The sequence below is a fragment of the Salvelinus namaycush genome, unplaced genomic scaffold (assembly GCF_016432855.1).
Source record: "Salvelinus namaycush isolate Seneca unplaced genomic scaffold, SaNama_1.0 Scaffold672, whole genome shotgun sequence".
NCBI classification, from domain to species: Eukaryota; Metazoa; Chordata; class Actinopteri; order Salmoniformes; family Salmonidae; genus Salvelinus; species Salvelinus namaycush.
In genome coordinates this window covers 1-18,549 of record NW_024061389.1, presented here as the reverse complement: position 1 = coordinate 18,549, position 18,549 = coordinate 1, and positions in this window count along the sequence as shown.

The following is an 18,549-nucleotide window of genomic DNA, read 5'->3' as shown; positions in this document are numbered from 1 at the left end:
TCCACCAAGGCACCTGCAAGTTCCCAGACATTTCTGGGGGGAATGGCCCTAGCCCTAGCCCTCACGCTCCGATCAAACAGGCCCCAGACGTGCTCAATGGGATTGAGATCCGGGCTCTTCGCTGGCCATGGCAGAACACTAACATTCCTGTCTTGCAGGAAATCATGCACAGAACGAGCAGAATGGCTGGTGGCATTATCATGCTGGAGGGTCATGTCAAGATGAGCCTGCAGGAAGGGTACCACATCAGGGAGGAGGATGTCTTCTCTGTAATGCACAGCGTTGAGTTTGCCTTCAATGACAACAAGCTCAGTAAGATGATTCTGGGACACACCGCCCCAGACCATGACGGCCCCTCCACCTCCAAATCGATTCCGCTCCAGAGTACAGGCCTTGGTGTAACACTCATTCCTTCGACGATAAACGCGAATCCGACCATCACCCCTGGAGACAAAACCACGACTTGTCAGTGAAGAGCACTTTTTGCCGGTCTTGTCTGGTCCAGTGACGGTGGGTTTGTGCCCAGAGGCGACGTTGTTGCCGGTGATGTCTGGTGAGGACCTGCCTTTCAACAGGCCTACAAGCCACCAGTCCAGCCTCTCTCAGCCTATTGTGGACAGTCTGAGCACCGATGGAGGGATTGTGCGTTCCTGGTGTAACTTGGGCAGTTGTTGTTGCCATCCTGTACCTGTAGGTGTGATGTTCGGATGTACCAATCCTGTGCAGGTGTTGTTACAAGTGGTCTGCCACTGCGAGGACGATAAGCTGTCCGACCTGTCTCCCTGTAGCGCTGTCTTAGGCGTCTCACAGTACGAATATTGCAATTTATTGCCCTGGACACATCTGCAGACCTCATGCCTCCTTGCAGAATGCCTAAGGCAAGTTCACGCAGATGAGCAGGGACCCTGGGCATCTTTCTTTTAGTGTTTTTCCAGAGTCAGTAGAAAGGCCTCTTTCGAGTCCTAAGTTTTCATAACTGTGACCTTAATTGCCTACCGTCTGTAAGCTGTTTGTGTCTTAACGACCGTTCCACAGGTGCATGTTCATTAATTGTTCATGGTTCATTGAACAAGCATGGGAAACAGTGTTTAAACCCTTTACAATGAAGATCTGTGACGTTATTTGTATTTTATGAATAATCTTTGTAAAACAGGGTCCTGAAAAAGATACGTACATCTTTTTGCTGAGTTGATTTGTATATGTTTTATGGGTTGAAAAGTGTTTTTTTTCTCAGACATAAATGAACAACTCCAGGTGAAAGACAAAGGCCATAGCTGTAATAAAATAACAAATTAACTGGCAAAGCAGCAGAGCGAGGCCCGCATCCAGCAAAGTCACGAGTCACGTTTTTGCAGCTGTTTCAGTACAGCACTACAGGGAGAGGGAGAGGGCAAACTCCACTGGACTAGTTTCATAGTATGGAATCACTTAGGAGTTTCTGGATTTTGGGTAAACTTCTCCTTTAAAGCATCAGACTCCATAGTAACTAATCATTAGATGCTACAGTCCTCCTTTATGACTCCATCATGTTTCATCATTAGATGCTACAGTCCTCCTTTAAGACGCCATCATGTTTAGAATGTGTCTGGAAGCGCTACTCTATCTATTCTACTCTCATCCTTTTGGTTTTAATAATATTTAATAATAATAATGTTATAATAGGTAATAACTAACTTTAATAACTAGGGTTAATACCTGCCTGGCTCCCCAACAAAATCTTTATCTTTACCCCCCTCTAACAATACCGCTACAGAATTAGCATAGTAGGCCATGTAACTTAAGGTCATCTGAAATATTTAGGACTAACTAACTATTCCTTGCCACCCATTCTGAAACTCACTGCAGCTCTTTGTTAAGTGTTGCTGTCATTTCAGTTGCCGTGGTAGCTGATGTGTACAGTGTTGAGTCATCCGCATACATAGACACACTGGCTTTACTCAAATGTCATTGGCATGTCGTTGGTAAAGATTGAAACAAGCAGGTGCCAAACAGCTGCCCTGGGGAATTCCTGATTCTACCTTGATTTTGTTGTACAGGCTTCCATTAAAGAACACTTTGTTCTGTTAGACAGGTAGCTCTTGGGCGGTAGGTAGTCTAGTGGTTTAGAGCTGTAGGACAGTAACCAAAAGGTTGCTGGATCGAATCCCCGAGCTGACAAGGTAAAACTCTGTTGTTCTGCCCCTGAACAAGGCAGTTAACCCACTGTTCCTAGGCCGTCATTGAAAATAAGAATTTGCTCTTAACTGACTTTCCTAGTTAAATAAAGGTAAAATAGAAATTAAACAGCGGTGACATGTCATTGTTGATTTTTTTCTAACCAAAATTGAATTGAAGGTGCTCCAAAGATTTTTACAATCATTCTTCAAGTCATTTATCTTTGTTTCTATTATATTAGGCCCAGCCTTTGAAACTGTGGTTTTCCTAGACATGGCTACTATATTGTGATCACTACTACTGATGGATCTGGAAACTGCTTTCGAACACATTTCTGCAGCATTAGTAAAGATATGATCAAAACATGTTGATGATTTCATTCCTCTACTGTTTGTAACTACCCTGGTAGGTTGACTGATAACCTGAACCAGGTTGTAGGCACTGGTTACAGTTTGAAGCTTTCTCTTGAGTGGGCAGCCTGATCACAGATTTCCTCCAGTATTAGTTAATTAATTACCAGTGTCTGGAGTTTAGTTTTCCTGTTCTACAGTCTTGTAAAGATAGGGGCGGTTGACTGGGACAGACAATGTAACATCTATAATATTTTGAGAAAATGTTTTTGAAAAACGAGCACCTTACATTGGATCATCTTAGAACTTTCTCTCTAAAGCTAACTTTCATCAAGGTTTAATATGGTCTATTGGTTTCTCTCTTTTCATTGGCAGAATCCTTTTTCAGTGTTATGATATTCATAACATCCATATCCACCAGTCCATCTTCCTGTCAACTAACAGAACTCTGCTGGTTGTCCTGGTAACAGATACCAGTCCATCTTCCTGTCAACTAACAGAACTCTGCTGGTTGTCCTGGTAACAGATACCAGTGGGCAGATCTATTGTATTTGTTCAAACTAAACTACAGCACTTACTTTTATGTGTCATATCTGATCCTTTCTTTTCTTCTCCTCCTCTCACAGTTACACTCAGCCCCGTTGTTTTCCTGCAGTCCACCAGCAGCACAGACAACCTCTTCATACCCAGCAGTAAGGTGCTACCAGGAGAGGCACGAAACGGGGACTCCAGGAGGGAGGAAGGGCTAGCGTTGTCCTGGTAACCATAAAGAGGGGACACAGACACATCATTATGGATGCTGTTGTCACTGTTGTCATAAAGTGCTTTACAGAAACCCAGCCCAGACCCCGATAGAGCAAGCTGTATTTTAGACCAGACCAAGCTGTACCATCTGGTGTTCTGATCTGGAGAGACTCTTCTCTGCCTCGTCAGCATCAGGATGTTGTTGAGGCTCCCCAGAGGATCCACAATAGTCAGGTCTCTCTCCTGTGTGAATGACAACATCAAACAGATTGTAAACTTATGATCTTCTATTACAATCACAGAGTCTTACAAGAGGCATGAATATGTCTAAAAAAGGGCCTAAAATAGCCACTTTCATCATGATTTTATAAAATAATGTTTGTGTTGCAAATGTGAAAGGGTAGTTTCACGAAATGGGTGCCTTTTGTGTCCCTTTGATATTTAATGTACAAAATATGCAACAATTAGATGAGGTGCACTTTAATGTCGACCACATGGAGAATTCGATTAATCTAATTTAAAAGTCACAAAAATATATGTACCAACAGCAGATGGCCCCTTTAACAATTCCTACAGTAATGAACAACATATTCAAGTGTAGAACTTCAGCCCCTTTAAAACCACACATTAGTTCAACAACGGCAGAGTTTGTGTCCCTGTTTAAGACAGTACTCACTGGTGTTAATCTGATATTCTGTCTCCTCCTCTTTCACTCCCAAAACGTCTTCCTTCTTCACCTCTACTGAGATAGAAACTTTTAGAGAGGAAGAGGATGCTATCTCTTCTTTCACTGTAACAGCCTCCGCTTCTTTCACTATAACAGCCTCCGCTTCTTTCACTATAACAGCCTCCTCTTCTTTCACTGTAACAGCCTCCTCTTCTTTCACTGTAACAGCCTCCTCTTCTTTCACTGTAACAGCCTCCTCTTCTTTCACTGTAACAGCCTCATCTTCCACGACATTGTTCAGTCCCAGAGCTTCTTTCTCCATACAGCAGACCCCCTCTTCTTTAGCAGGGGAGGAGTAGTTTAGTGAGCTCATGGTCGGGGATGTTAGCTAGTTAGTTAGCATTAGCGACTAGCCTAACGCTAGGCTCAGTATCAATCTTAAACAAGTTTGCAAATTGAACAAGCAAATTAGGCTAAAGGTCATCAGTTGATAAATCAACAGAAATGTGTTTAAAACACTGAGATTAGCTAATGTACACAAACACGGTGTAACGCGTCAATCTATCGGTTTTATGTTGGCTAGCAAGCTACCGAGGTGGTTAAAAGAGTAGCCGCGTTGTTGTTCCTGAAGAAGCGTCCCGTCCAGTCCATTATACGTCACACAAGAAGCATCACATGAAAGACGCACATCGTCATCTGCTGACTGGAGTGGGTAACGCAGTTTGGAAACAACAGTTACTACACTTTTGTATTGGAAAGAACGTCATAATAATTTATCAATAAGCTGATATATTTTCTCTTACGTCTTACAAATAATACGTTCCTGTACACAGACGTAGAAGCTTAATATGAATATGTAGATGATGAATAAATACATCTATGAATAGGTAGTGTTTTAATACACATTTGCTCTGTTTATTTTCACATTCGTTTTTATATAGATGTGATGGTACTTTTCCCTTAAAGCCACTATCTATAAGATACAAATCATACTGTAAACAATAGAGCAAATGCATCACATTCAAATAGCACTTGATTATCTGTAGTGCTATACAGTCAGTCTACAAAACATTAAGAACACCTGCTCCTTCCATGACATAAACTGACCAGGTGAATACAGGCTAAAGCTATGATCCCTTATTGATGTCACTAGTTAAATCCACTTCAATCAGTGTAGATGAAGGGGGAGAGTCAGGTTAAATAAGGAATTTTAAGCCTTGAGACATGAGACATGGATTGTGCATGTGTGCCATTCAGAGGGTGAATGGGGAAGACAACATATTTAAGTGTCTTTGAACAGGGTATGGTAGTAGGTGCCAGGCTCATCGGTTTGTGTCAAGAACTGCAAAGTTGCTGGGTTTTCCACCATCCAAACAGTGGCGGTCAGTGCCAGTTTAAGATGAGGCAGGACGATTTGTTTATTCATGGCCTTATTTCTATTACAGCATATTAGATGACTGTCATTCATATTCCATTCACCCTGTTCAATGTAACAGCGATAGGTTTAGACTACTACATGATACTAACATTTCCCCTATACCCATCATAAGATTGCCACAACCTGGTCTATGAATGAAAGTTTAGAATGTAGGTGCACACTGGTCGAGAGAAACATTTGAGGTGACAGACAGTGACACATGGACAGACATTTTCAATACTGCCTTGCACACTCTCGCCTGCATCTAGCTGAAATAGAGATTCTATTGGACAAATTCAGGTATGATTATCCCGGTTTTGTTCCGTTTAAGAAACGTTTGTCAACAGAATCGGCTGAATGAATTCACCCCTGATGACGCGTAAACACAATTCACTTTCACAACTGCCACGTTGTATTTCCTCTCACATCAATACGCTCACCTTTTCCTTTCGCTTGTGGACGTCAATGCACAACACATCAGCTGTAGGTGACCAGGAGAAAAAACCTTTCCAAACCAAACCATTTCATAACTGCTACACACAGCATCGTTGTCACCATATTAGCTAAAGTAACGTCATAGTCAACACAGCTAATATAACTAACGCGTTAGTAAACCTGCTACAATCATGACAGAGCTCCTCTGTGGAGATGCTACATGCTACATCATTAGATGCTACAGTCCTCCAACAATGGGTGTCATATGAAGCTTTACCACTTGCTCTGTAATAGGAGTAGTATTTTTCCTCGACTCACCTGTCCCCGCACATTGACTCTGTATCGGTACCTCCTGTGTATATCCTCCACATTGACTCTGTACTGGTAATACCTGTATACAGCCTCGCTACTGTTATTTTACTGCTGCTCTTTAATATTAATTATTTGTATTTTATACTTAACACTTATTGTTCTTGAAACTGCATTGTTGGTTAAGGGCTTGTAAGTAAGCATTCCACTGTAAGGTCGACACTTAAAATTTGATTTGATTTGTATTTTGATTTCATTCATACATTTCTTACATGAATTTATTAATATAGAAAAATATAAATATTGAAAATATAAATGTTTCTATTTTTTATATATATTGTTGAACATAATATACTTTAAGGGTATATTAGTTCCAGGATCTCTGCTAGTGTTAAAGTTATGGGCCATTTAATACAGAGAAATTAGCATAGTAGGACCTGTAACTTAAGGTTACCTAACATAACCCCTGTTCTATGATATTATAAGCCTCGTTAGGGGCGGAGTCTAGGGAGATCCAATCAAACAACGTCTGTCAAAGCAACAGCTAATAGCAGATGACTCCACTTCCTATATAAGGGCCATAGTCTCTCCCGTCTTCACATCTAAGTACGTTTGTCTTCCATGTGTGAAAGGTAACCTAGTCAACTACCAACTACCACAGAGCTCATATACTCTCTGATGCCAAGTCTAGACAGGATCATCCCTCAGAGGTCCCCACTCTACTCACCGTATGTGTAGTGATGTCCAGTCAGTAGAACCTCATGAAGGTACATCACCACAACATGCTGCATTACAGATCTCTTGAACAGTTCCGATGTTGCTCATCGGAACTGGTTTATAGGTAACCTATACACACAAATGGAAGTACGGAGGTAGTTTTGTGCCCCAAAAAATAAGGGGTTAAATATATGTAAAACAATATATAAAATATTACCTGAGCTTTCTTATATCGCCTAGATATAGGACAGACACTTCATAACCTTATTCCTAAAAAAAATATATATATATTTTTCCAGTTATCAACGTGTTTATCAATGCATTTCTATGGGCAATATTAGTAAAGCCCAAATTCAATATTTAATTTAAATATATATATATACAGTGGGGAGAACAAGTATTTGATACACTGCCGATTTTGCAGGTTTTCCTACTTACAAAGCATGTAGAGGTCTGTAATTTTTATCATAGGTACAAAAATCCAGAAAATCACATTGTATGATTTTTAAGTAATTCATTTGCATTGTAGTGGCAGTGGTTGTAGTGCACTGCTGCCACCACCAGGCCTGGAGCCCATTTTGGACTTTGTTGATAGCTAGCTGTGTTAGCTACCTGTGTGGCTAAAGACGTAAACAGCTAGCTAACTGGCTACTGTTCAACCTATTGTGTGTATTGAACATTCATATTGGACTGTAGCAGCTAGCTAACTGGCTACTGATCAACTATTGTGTGTATTGAACATTCATATTGGACTGTAGCAGCTAGCTAACTGGCTACTGTTCAACCTATTGTGTGTATTGAACATTCATATTGGACAGTAGCAGCTAGCTAACTGGCTACTGTTCAACCTATTGTGTGTATTGAACATTCATATTGGACAGTAGCAGCTAGCTAACTGGCTACCGATCAACCTATTGTGTGTATTGAACATTCATATTGGACTGTAGCAGCTAGCTAACTGGCTACTGATCAACCTATTGTGTGTATTGAACATTCATATTGGACTGTAGCAGCTAGCTAACTGGCTACCGATCAACCTATTGTGTGTATTGAACATTCATATTGGGACTGTAGCAGCTAGCTAACTGGCTACCGATCAACCTATTGTGTGTATTGAACATTCATATTGGACAACCTTACCTATATAGTAGCACCACCAACCATCAGCCCATTAATAATCCTATTCATTTCAAGCCACACTAAGATGTCACCATACTATTCTTTTGAAGCCCCACTATGTAAGACATAAATCATCAGAGTGGGCCTCCAACTTAAATGTAAACAATGGAGGAAATGCATCACATGTGAATATCACTTGATTATCAGAGGATGTAATATGACATCAGACATTCCAAATCAGGCTTCATCCATATCATGAAGGTGGATATTGATCCAACCATTTCCAAAGTAATGACCAGGCTGATGGAAACAGGATATGCCTGTACACTTTTATAAATGCCGACAGACAATTTGTTATTTCGTTTGGACATGGTGGGGTCTTTTTGTGTCATTAAAAATTGTATAAACGAGAATGGCGGCATTAATCCTTTATGCGCAAATATTGATTTAATAACGATCATATCTTAGTTAACTTGGAGTCACGTGATGATATGTTGTGTGGTCCTCCCTCTACGACTTGGGAAACCATGCAGTTTTATTAGGCTACAGACTAAATAAGTTATGAACTTCACAGGGTGGTGAAAACTGCATGTGATGAGCTTGATGCTCCTTTCCAATACATTTTGAGGGTCTTATTCTGGTGACATGATGATTGATGCTTGGCTGCCATTCGACAAATAAAATAATATCTCTCTCATACCATAATAATCTCATCATGTAGGTAGCCTACCAGCACTGTATATGTGAGCTGCTGACTACAGTGCACGGGGACAAGAGCACGTTTTCTATTTTACACAAGTTTAAAACCATCAGGGGAGTTGAAAATGTGATGGAAACCAATTTAACTTGTATTTTTCATTCGGTACATGGGAATTTAACAGCAAACGTTATTCTTCTTGTGCACTACGTCATAACGCAAAGCCTTTTATCAGCAATAAGTCTGTTTGATGCAAACATTTCTGATGGGAAAATGTGTATACCGTTTTCTGCAGATTGAGAATATTCACATGGAAATCTGGCGCAAATTGCATGGACTTAGCAACGAAAGTGGATATTGATCCAACACCTGCCACGTATTCAAACCAGCCCACTGGGCACAGACGTCAGTTCAACATCTAGTTTCTATTTACATTTCTTTGATTCGTCAACTAAAGTGAATTCAACATGAAATCAACACAAAATGTCACCTGCCATTGGATTTAGGTTGCCAGTTCGTGAAAAAATTTAAAATACCTGATGTTCATTGGCTTTTTCAAAATCCAATCAGTTTTGCACATTAATCAAACATCATCACATGGATTTGTTTTGTTGAAATGACGTGGAAACAAAGTTTATTCAACCAGTGGGAGACTTGTAAATGACCCCAGGAAAGGAAAACAAAGAACTCTTCATTGAGAGAATGATAAACAGCAATCCGTGGGAGAGTTGTTGTGGATATTATAAAATAAGGATCTGCTGGAGTCCAAGTCAAACCAAGATTCTTTATTTCTGAGCTCAGAGAGAATAACAGTTACACAGCGCAGTGTAGACAGTTTGAATTCCTGAAGCATTGGGTGATGGGCACATACCTTTTTAGTTTCCTGTTCCTGGGCAGGATATTATTCATAAAAGGACACAGGTGCAAACTGGTTTGCAACGCAGGATGATACTCCAAGGAACAGGAGATTATAATAGGTCAGTTTCACAAGGTTAGTCTGTGGTGGTTAATTTCTGTATTACCAAATGAGGAGAGACAAACTTCACACACCAATCAGAGTTATACTTAAAAACTTCACACACCAATCAGAGTTATACTTAAACTACATCTTTAATAATAAGATCTTTGCAATGACTTTCAACAATTCACTATTTCTAATGAACCGTTGAGAGTGGCAACACAAAGGCTACTGAGATCTTTTATAGCAAAGATCCACCCCCTAGTCGACATAACAAACCACAGATATTAGGAACAGTTCACAAAGTGAGACTTTATAATGAGAAAGGAGTATCCCGTAGCCAGATAGCATTCACTATAATTTATCATTCAGTTTGGTCCCTAAGACGAGGTTCTAATCTCGTTCCTGGTACTTCATAGCACAAAAACACCAAGTCATCCAATGGCATAACTCAATTGTCAACTCTAGATACTCCCATCTCAAGTAAAACCCCTTCTTGACCCCACTCCTGGACAAGCTCACTGAGGGGAGTGAGCCTCTAGGTCATACACTATCCCAGGATAAGTGCAACATCAGAGAGGACATACAATGGTTCCAGACACTGCCATACACCTCCCCCCAATGCCAAAGGAGGGAGTGACTTGCGCACAGACATTGTGGAAACCAGTAATTGGTTCCACATTAATCACACCATCCCTTCACATAGTTTAACAGATACATTCACATATGAAGACAATGTTCCCTCCTGTCCTCTTCCCTTCCTGATATTCTGCATAGCACCAGGGACATGTGAAAGACAAGCCTGACCTCTCCCCTCTCTGGGCCCCAGGTGACTGAGCCCCAGCTGAGGGAAGAAGTGCAACTGCCAACACCAGAGTCCGAAGGGATACATTTTAATAACAAGTATATCACATGAGCATATTATGCAGATAAGACATCTTAATTATCTATGTTACCCAAATAATTCTGATTCATCCACCACAAGTCACATACTCAGATATGTGGACACATACAATTAACATTTTGCATTACAGAGTCTGTGAACATCTTCATTTCATTAAATCATCAGTGGGCCAACAATACAAATGTAAACAACGGAACAAATGCATCACATCCAAATATCACTTGATTATCTGTAGTGCTGTAGGAAAGACACCCAGATAAACACACACACAGTGTCAGAGTTTAAAAAAGGACCATTTAAAACAGAAGGAATCTGACCTACTCTATATTCAAACTGACAAACTCCATATTCAATTCATGTTTTCTAATAAAAACATACAAATATATGTTTTAATATACTTTGTACAATTCAATTTCATATGGTAAAAACAGGTAATCATTATCAGTCAACAATATAAGACAATGGGAGCACTGTGTATGTTCTCTGATGAATTTTAAGTCAATATGACGTGAAATATCAATATACACGCTAAGAGAAGTAATTTCTCTCTCCTGTGTGGATTCTCTAATGACCTTTAAGTGACTGTGATGAGTAATATGTTTTCCCACAGTCTGAGCTTTTATAAGCCTTCTCCTGTGTGCTGTCTCATGTGTTCTTTCAGGCTTGCAAAACCTTTCCACACTGGGAGCAGTGGTAAGGATTCTACCCAATGTGTATTCTCTCATGTTTTTTCAGGTAGCCTTTCTGGTTAAAACTCTTTCCACACTGTGAGCATTGGTAAGGTTTCTCCCCTGTGTGTATTCTCTCATGTCGTTTTAGGGCCCCTAACTGGCAAAAACACTTTCCACACTGGGAGCAGTGAAAAGGCTTCTCCCTTGTGTGTATTCTCTCATGTTGTTTAAGCTCCCATAAGAAGTAACAACCCTTTCCACACTGGGAGCAGTGGTAAGGCTTCTCCCATGTGTGTCTTCTTTCATGTCGTTTCAGGTCCCCAAACTGGTTAAAACACTTTCCACAGTGGGAACACTGGTGTCGTCTTGCTGGTTTGGACCTCCCTGGCTCTGCTTCCTCTGAGTCTGGTCTTTCTCCTGCCAAAGACAGTGTTTAAAAAAAATAGAGACCTGAATGAAACCTCCACATGATAAAAAGCCTTGCTACGAGGGTAAATCCTAATCAGATCCCTCAATAACCTGAGGCCAGTTTTAACAATCTTGGTGTGATTTTAAAACAAATATTGTAGAGCTTCCTGGTAATTACTGATAATATGTTTACATTACTTATTTTATTCATTCTGTTTTACAAGTCAGAACACAAACTAAACCGTTCTAGGACACTGAAGACACAGACGTCGCTAGATTCCAATTGAGCAGGTGGTTCTAAATATATAACTTCCATAGCTGTATGATACAGAATGCGAACTACACACTTCCTTAAACATAAAATAAGTAAATAAGTAATTTTACGTGGAAGTCCAAAACTTGTTTTTACGTCGAAGACACAAAGCACATCAGTAACATCTCCCCGTTGTGGAAAGGGTTCGACACCTGGTGTTTAAATTGCCCAATTTCTAATTTATACGTTCACAGATTTTCAACATTTTGACTATCGCTGATGTTATATTTTAGGTAAAGTAAAAAAATAAGGTGAAATATTTGGGTAAATGTTCCTAAAACTGATAGTTACTACAATGAACAAAAATATAAACACAACAAGTGTTGGATGTTTCATGAGCTGAAAAAAAAAGATTGAAGAATTTTTAACATCCCAGTTAGTGAACATTTATTCTTTGCCAAGATAATCAATCCACCTGACAGGTGTGGCATATCAAGAAGCTGATTGAACAGCTTGATTATTACACAGGTGCACCTTGTGCTGGGGATAATAAAAGGCCACTCGAAAATGTGCAGTTTTGTCACACAACAATGCCACAGATGTCTCAGAGGGAGTGGGCAATTGGCATGCTGACTGCAGGAATGTCCACTGGAGCTGTTGCCAGGGAATTTATTGTACAGTACCAGTCAAAAGTTTGAACTCACCTACTCATTCAAACGTTTTTCTTAATTTTTACTATTTTCTACATTGTAGAATAATAGTGAAGACATCAAAACTATTAAAAAACACAAACGGAATCATGTAGTAACCACAAGTGTTAAACAAATCAAAATATATATTAGATTCTTCAAAGTAGCCACACTTTGCATTGATGACAGCTTTGCACACTCTTGGCATTCTCTCAACCAGCTTCACCTGGAATGCTTTTCCAACAACTGACTTGTAGGAGTTCCCTAATATGCTGAGAACTTGTTGGCTGCTTTCCCTTCACTCTGCGATCCAACTCATCCTAAACCATCTCAATTTGGTTGAGGTCGGGGGATTGAGTAGGCCAGGTCATCTGATGCAGCACTCCATCACTCTCCTTCTTGGTCAAATAGCTCTTACACAGCCTGGAGGTGTGTTGGTCATTGTCCTGTTGAAAAACAAATGATAGTAGGACTAAGCCAAACCAGATGGGATTTCTAAATAAATCACTGATATTGTCAACAGCAAAGCACCCGCACACGATCACATCTCCTCTTCCATGCTTCACGGTGGGAACCACACATGCGGAGATCATCCGTTCACCTCCCTCACATCTCACAAAGACATGACGCTCGGAACCAAAAATGTCAAATTTGGACTCATCAGACCCAAGGACAGATATCCACCGGTCTAATGTCCATGGCTCGTGTTTCTTGGCACAAGCAAGTCTCTTCTTCTTATTGGTGTCCTTTAGTAGTGGTTTCTTTGCAGCAATTCGACTATGAAGGCCTGATTCACGCAGTCTCCTCTGAACTGATGATGTTGAGATGTGTCTGTTGCTTGAACTCTGTGAAGCATTTATTTGGGCTGCAATTTCTAAGGCTGGTAACTCTAATGAACGTATGCATCAGAAGTAACTCTGGGCCTTCCATTCCGGTTGTGGTCCTTAAAGTAATGATGGACTGTTGTTTCTCTTTGCTTATTTGAGCTGTTCTTGACATAATATGGACTTCGTCTTTTACCCAATAGGGCTATCTTCTGTATACCACCCATACCTTGTCACAATACAACTGATTGGCTCAAACACATTAAAACCTGTTATGGCTAGGGGTTCCGCTAGCAGAACGTTTCGACAACATCCGGTGAAAGTGCAGAGCGCGAAATATATATATTTTTATTGGAAATATTTAACTTTCATGCATTCACAAGTGCAATACACCAAATTAAAGCTTAACTTCTTGTTAATCTAGCCACCGTGTCAGATTTCAAAAAGGCTTTACGGCAAAAGCAAACCATACGATTATCTGAGGACAGCACCCCATCAAACAAACACATGACAATCATATTTCAACCCGCCAGGCGCGACACAAAACTCAGAAATAACTATATAATTTGTGCCTTATCTTTGACGAGCTTCTTCTGTTGGCACTCCAATATGTCCCATAAACATCACAAATGGTCCTTTTGTTCAATTAATTCTGTCGTTATATCTCCAAAATCTCCATTTATTATTTGGAGCATTTGATTCAGAAAAACACCGGTTCCAACTCGCCCAGCATGACTACAAAATATCTAATAAGTTACCTGTAAACTCTGTCCAAACATTTCAAACAACTTTCCTAATCCAACTTTAGGTATTTTAAAACGTAAATAATCAATCAAATTTAAGATGGGATAAACTGTGTTCAATACCGGATAAAAACAACGTGAAGCGCGTGACCTGGAGCGCGCATCAAAACATTAGAGAGCACAAGGCTGGACCCTCGTTCTGAATAGCCGTACCGCTTCATTTCTATAAAGAAAAACATCAACCAATTTCTAAAGACTGTTGACATCTAGTGGAAGCAATAGGAACTGCAACCAAGTGCCACAGAAATCTATGTTCCCATAGAAAACCAATTGAAAACAGTCACCTCAACAACAAAATAATCCTCCTGGATGGTTTGTCCTCTGGGTTTTGCCTGCCAAATAAGTTATGTTATACTCACAGACATTATTTTAACAGTTTTAGAAACGTTATAGTGTTTTCTATCCAAATCTACCAATTATATGCATATCCTAGCTTCTGGGCCTGAGTAGCAGGCAGTTTACTTTGGGCCGCTTTTCATCCGGACGTGAAAATACTGCCCCCTATCCCAATTAAGGAAAGAAATTCCACAACTTAACTTCTAAAAAGGCACATGTTAATTGAAATGCATTCCAGGTGACTACCTCATGATGCTACAGTTCTCCTTTAAGACACCATGCTACAGTCCTCCTTTAAGACTCCATAATGTTTCATCATTAGATGCTACAGTCCTCCTTTAAGACTCCATAATGTTTATCATTAGATGCTACAGTCCTCCTTTAAGACTCCATCATGTTTAGAATGTGTCTGGAAGCGCTACACTAACTATTCTACTCTTATCCTTTCGGTTTTCATAATATTTAATAATAATAATAATGTTATAATACGTAATAACTAACTTTAATAACTAGGGTTAATACCTGCCTGGCGCCCCAACAAAATCTTTATCTTTACCCCCCTCTAACAATACCGCTACAGAATTAGCATAGTAGGCCATGTAATTTAAAGTAATCTGAAATATTTAGGACTAACTAACTATTCCTTGCCACCCATTCTGAAACTCACTGTAGCTCTTTGTTAAGTGTTGCTGTCATTTCAGTCGCTGTAGTAGCTGACGTGTACAGTGTTGAGTCATCCGCATACATAGACACACTGGCTTTACTCAAATGTCATTGGCATGTTGTTGGTAAAGATTGAAACAAGCAGGTGCCAAACAGCTGCCCTGGGGAATTCCTGATTCTACCTTGATTTTGTTGTACAGGCTTCCATTAAAGAACACTCTCTGTGTTCTGTTAGACATGTAGCTCTGGGGCGGCAGGTAGCCTAGTGGTTAGAGCGTTAGGCCAGTAACCAAAATATTTTTTTTAACCAAAATTTAATTGAAGATGCTCCAAAGATTTTTACAATCATTCTTTATGTCATTTATCTGTGTTTAAAAAAATATATTATTTACATCAACAACATAGGAATCATTACAAAAGATTGTATGATCTCTTTTACACAATATTAAGCCCAGCCTTTGGAACTGTGGTTTTCCTAGACATGGCTACTATATTGTGATCACTACATCTGAAGGATCTGGAAACTGCCTTCAAACACATTTCTGCAGCATTAGTAAAGATATGATCAAAACATGTTGATGATTTCATTCCTCTACTGTTTGTAACTACCCTGGTAGGTTGATTGATAACCTGAACAAGGTTGACGGCACTGGTTACAGTTTGAAGCTTTCTCTTGAGTGGGCAGCCTGATCACAACTTTCCTCCAGTATTAGTTAATTAATTAACAGTGTCTTGAGTTTAGTTTGCCTGTTCAACAGTCTTGTAAAGATAGGGGGGTTGACTGGGACAGGCAATGTAACATCCATAATATTTTGAGAAAATGTTCTTGAAAAACAAGCACCTTACATTGGATCATCTTTTAACTTTCTCTCTAAAGCCAACTTTCATCAAGGTTTTATATGGTTTATTGGTTTCTCTCTTTTCATTGGCAGAATCCTTTTTCAGTGTTATGATATTCATAACATCCATATCCACCAGTCTATCTTCCTGTCAACTAACAGAACTCTGCTGGTTGTCCTGGTAACAGATACCAGTGGGCAGATCTATTGTATTTGTTCAAACTAAACTACAGCACTTACTTTGATGTGTCAAATCTGATCATTTCTTCTCTTCTCCTCCTCTTACAGTTCCACTCAGCCCCGTTGTTTTCCTGCAGTCCACCAGCTGCACAGACAACCTCTTCATACCCAGCAGTACGGTGCTACCGGGAGAGGCATGACACGGGGACTCCGGGAGGGAGGAAGGGCTAGCGTTGTCCTGGTAACCATAAAGAGGGGACACAGACACATATCATTATGGATGCTGATGTCATTGTTGTCATGAAGTGCTTTACAGAAACCCAGCCCAGGCCCCGATAGAGCAAACTGTATGCTAGAACAAACCAAACTGTACCATCTGGTGTTCTGATCTGGAGAGACTCTTCTCTGCCTCGTCAGCATCAGGATGTTGATGAGGCTCCCCAAAGGATCCACGATAGTCACGTCTCTCTCCTGTGTGAACGAGAACAGCAAACAGACGTAAACTTATGACCATCTATTACAATCAAGAGGCATGAATATGTCTAAAATGGCCTTTTCATCATGATTTTGTCAAATATTGTTTGTGTTGCAAATGTATAGGGTCAATTCCAATTCTCTCCACTGGGATTCTCTGCCTCTAAGCCTAATACAGGGGCTAAGTCACTGGCTTACTGGTGCTCTTTCATGCCGTCCCTAGGAGGGGTGCGTCACTTGAGTGGGTTGAGTCACTGACGTGATCTTCCTGTCTGGGTTGGCGCCCCCCCTTGGGTTGTGCCGTAGCGTAGATCTTTGTGGGCTATACTCGGCCTTGTCTCAGGATGGTAAGTTGGTGGTTGAAGATATCCCTCTAGTGGTGTGGGGGCTGTGCCTTGGCAAAGTGGGTGGGGTTATATCCTTCCTGTTTGGCCCTGTCCGGGGGTATCATCGGATGGGGCCACAGTGTCTCCTAACCCCTCCATTCTAAGCCTCCAGTATTTATGCTGCTCTCTAATTATCTCTTTCTTTCTCTCTCTCGGAGGACCTGAGCCCTAGGACCAGGCCTCAGGACGACCTGACATGATGACTCCTTGCTGTCCCCAGTCCACCTGGCCGTGCTGCTGCTCCAGTTTCAACTGTTCTGCCTGCGGCTATGGAACCCTGACCTGTTCACCGGACGTGCTACCTGTCCCAGACCTGCTGTTTTCAACTCTCTAGAGACAGCAGGAGCGGTAGAGATACTCTTAATGATCGGCTATGAAAAGCCAACTGACATTTACTCCTGAGGTGCTGCACCCTCGACAACTACTGTGATTATTATTTGACCATGCTGGTCATTTATGAACATTTGAACATCTTGGCCATGTTCTGTTATAATCTCCACCCGGCACAGCCAGAAGAGGACTGCCCCCCCCTCATAGCCTGGTTCCTCTCTAGGTTTCTTCCTAGGTTTTGGCCTTTCTAGGGAGTTTTTCCTAGCCACCGTGCTTCTACACCTGCATTGCTTGCTGTTTGGGGTTTTAGGCTGGGTTTCTGTACAGCACTTTGAGATATCAGCTGATGTACGAAGGGCTATTTAAATACATTTGATTTGAATGCCCCGTTAAAACAATACATTAAATCAAGAACTTCATAGTGCCCCTGTTTTTAAGACAGTACTCACTGTTTGTAATCCGATCTTCAGCCTCCTCCTTTTTCACTCCCAAAACGTCTTCCTCCTCTTTTATTGAGATAGCCTCCTCTTCCTCTTTTACTCTAAAGGGTTCTTCCTCTTCTTTCACTACATTCTCTTCTTTCAATGTTATGGCATCTTCCTCCTTTTTGATTCTGAAAGCTTCTACCTCCTCCTCTTCCACTCTGACAACCTCTTTCCCATATTCCTCTTTCACTGTAATATCATACACTTCTTCTTTCAATGTGATTGCCTCCTCTTCCTCCTTTTTCATCCTGAAAGCTTCTTCCTCTCCTTTCACCAGAGCGTCTTTCTCCGTCGAAATTAGTGAGCTCATGTTCCGGTCGATTAGCCTAGTGCATTATCAGTTTACCACATTTGCAAATTTAACAAGCAAATTACGTTTAAATGACCTAGTAGACAAGTAAACAGAATTATATTCAAAACACTAAGAGTAAAATACACAAGATTGGTCTAAAGCGCTTCAATGTTTCGGTTTTAGGTTCGCTAGCAAATCGGTTGGTTGAATCAGAAGCCTTTTGTCGCTGTTGAAGAAGCCTCCAGTTCCGTCCACTAGATTATACGTCACGCAAGCAGCATCACCTGAAAGACTCAAATCGCCATCTGCTGACTGGAGTGGGTAACGCAGATTGGAAAAATATTAATTACAATGTTTATTCTTGCAAGCAATGTCATGAGAGGTAATAAGAAATAAAAAAACAGATGTTATGTTTTCTCTTACTTCTTACAGCCAATACTTTACT